General features: G+C 61.1%; 1 long non-coding RNA gene across 1 annotated transcript; it reads left to right on the top strand.

The window, feature by feature from the left end:
- Nucleotides 1-1,200: 1,200 nt before the first annotated feature.
- Nucleotides 1,201-2,033, top strand: LOC109261727 (uncharacterized). The gene is made up of 2 exons (XR_002077499.2): nucleotides 1,201-1,279; nucleotides 1,592-2,033. It is a non-coding gene; the product is annotated as an uncharacterized LOC109261727 (long non-coding RNA).
- Nucleotides 2,034-2,869: the final 836 nt, after the last annotated feature.

Here is a 2,869-nt window from a genome sequence, read left to right as displayed (position 1 = left end):
CGGGATAGCAGGCACGAGACGTGTCTCCAGGTGGCTCCCTGATGGCGCCCCTACAAGTAGATGCCACAAGGACCCCACTGTGCAGATAGGGAGACTGGGGGGCCCCAGGAGGCACGGGGTCTGTGCAGGGTCTCAGCACTGGTCAGGAGGAAATCCCAGGTCTGAACCCAGGTCTGTGGCCCCAAAGCCGTGGCACCGGCCGCACCAGGCCTCGCGGGGACGTGTCTGGGCTGTGTTGGTGTCACTGTAGGGACAGGGCATGGGGTGGAGGGGAGCCCTTTGCAGCCTGGGAGGGGCTCTTGTAGGAGCAGGAAGCCGGGTAAGGGGACCCCAGGAAGTGACCTCACCTCCCTGGTCACAGAGCCCAACAGAACTCGGAACCCGGGTCACCAGGCACCCACGTTCTGGAGACAGCGCCCGACTGGGCTCATTCGTTGGGACACCTTCGCCTGATGAACATGTTCTCCTGTTGTGTGCCCGTGTCCCGCGGCTGCCGGCTCAGGGGAGCCCGTGGCCGCGACGCATCCCGACCCTGGAGACAGTGGGTCAGGTCGTGCACTGGACGCCTCAGGTCTCTAGCTCGCAGGGACCCAAAGGTAACACAGGGAGACCCAGAGACAGCCGGTCCAGCCCGACACCGCTCTGATCTGACCTGTGCGGCCCCATGTCCCCCCCCGTGTGTGTGTGTGTGTGTGTGCGAGGAAGGAGGGGTCATGTGTGGAGGGCCCACCTGAGCAGGTGCAGGCTGATGAAGGGGTCAGATGCCTGGTGGGCGGGTCAGGCTCACACCCCCGTCAAGGCTGAACGGCAGGGACAGGGTGTGCTGGGGTGGCCCTCTTGTCCCCGATGTTCATCCCGAGCCCTGTAGGTGGATGTCACTGTGTCCCAGGTGCAGGTCTATGCACACTCAGGTCTGTGTCCAATCTGGGAGCCATAGGTGGAGAGGGTGGAAGGACACTGAGGATGGCCGGCCGGGGCTGTGATGTCTCCGGGACAGCCGCGGGTCACTGTCTTTACAGAAATCAACTGATGAAATTGGGAAACGTCTGGCCGAATCCCGATACACAAGCCCTACAGAGTTGTGCGTGTGCCCCGTCGCCCAGGAGGGCCAACCTGGACCCAGGGAGAGAGTGGCTGCAAGGAGGTCTTGGGAAGCAGAGCCTGGAGATGACCTGGGAAGGCCTCCTTCACCGCCCCGGCCCCCCCGCCCCCCCGCACAGGGTCCTGGTTCACGGGTCCTGGGATCAGGACCCGGAGCCCCCGGAGCCAGAGCCCGAGGGTGAGAAGGCTGGGGTGGGAGATGTGTGTTCACGGGGTCCGGGCGGTGCTGGGCCACCCAGAGAGGAGCCCCCGGGGGCTCGTGTGGGGCCAGGAGCAGAGACTGAGAGCCCGGGCTGCGGCCTGCAGGGGGGCAGAGGTTCTGGTGTTGGTTCCTGGCCGCGGCTTCTCGGGGAGGCTCTGGGGTGAGTTGTGTGTCTGCAAAGGCCCTTGGAGAGGCTGTCGCTGGGTGGGTGGGGGGCGGGGGGAACTTCCCTCCTCTCACCCTGAGGCCTTGGAGCCGCTGCAACCATCACTCTGTTTCCTTCTCAAGAGTCCGGGGCAGGACCAGAAGCCGGTGCGGCTCCAGAGCCCGACCCAAGGGCATCCGGGTCCTCGGCGTCTCTGCAGGCAGGGGTGGAGTCTGGGGCGACTCCTGCAGGGGCCGGAGAGCCAGCAGGTGACCTGGAACCTGTGCTGGGACAGCGGGCACCTGAACAGTGTCAGCTGGTTCCTGCTTCTGCTCCCGACACCGTTCCTGCCACCGCCCTTGTTCCCGTATGGATTCCGGCCACAAATCAAGGGCCCAAAGGCCTTCGAGGGGTGTTTATTGTATTTCTAATTGTTGCTCCAGTCCCAGTCGCCGACCCCGCCACCAGAATGACTCTTCCTCTTCTCCCTTATCCTTTCTCTCCACTACATTTTAGGTGGTACTTTATTTGTTCATGGTTTGTTTAAAATCCACATTAATCTTCAATAAAAATTTATTTATTTTATATTGTGCAATTCCTGAGCACGGGGTACGCTCACGACTCTGTGAACCACGCCACAGAATTTTGCTGCAGAATATCTCGGTCCCCAAGGGTCACCATGTACCCGGAGCCCTCACTCCCCATTCGTGTCCCTTCCAGCCCCTGGGAACCCGAGTCTGTTTTCTCTCGGTGTTCCGTTACCTACTCTGGAGGTTTCCGTCAAGTGGAATCTCGCCAGAGATACCTTTGGGTCTGAACCAACTTTTCAGACGAGACAGATTCATTTTTGTACTTTGTGTTCGTTTGAAATAGACTTTTTGTCCTTTGATATTGAAATCACAATGGATTAAAGATTAGGTGGGTTAAAAGAGGCCCCTTCGGTTACAATGGGCACAGTCTCAGGGTGGAGACCCCTGTTTGTGCCGTGACACCACAGCCTGACACCAGAGAGGACACGGCTGGTCCTCCCGTGGCCCAAACAGAAACCGGGAGATGCAGAAGGCCGGACGGTCACATCACGGAGCGGAGAGCATCCCTCATGACCCAGGGCCCGAACGGTTCACAGGCTTCTGCACCAAATAATGCTCCAAAGCCAGTGCGTTCCCCGGGATGGAGGCCAGACCCGTCCCAGTCCAAGGGGAGGCAGCCCCCATGGGAGCAGGCGTCAGAGATGCGGAACGTCCCGGGGAGGGACTCGGGCAAGTGAAACCCAAGGGACGCAGCGCTGGGCACCTTCAGACGGGCAGGTTTCTGGTCTGGGGACCCGCAGCCCAGGTGACAATGTGAGGAAGCACAGGCCCCAGCCGATCCACAGCGAGAAGTGTGACCGGCACCCCTCTCTTGGACAACAGAGCGCAGGC

This window comes from Panthera pardus, unplaced genomic scaffold (genome assembly GCF_024362965.1).
Source record: "Panthera pardus isolate Hobbes unplaced genomic scaffold, ASM2436296v1 HiC_scaffold_20, whole genome shotgun sequence".
Classification (NCBI taxonomy): Eukaryota; Metazoa; Chordata; class Mammalia; order Carnivora; family Felidae; genus Panthera; species Panthera pardus.
Note: the sequence above shows the minus strand (reverse complement) of the source record. Positions and strands in the feature narration are given on the sequence as shown.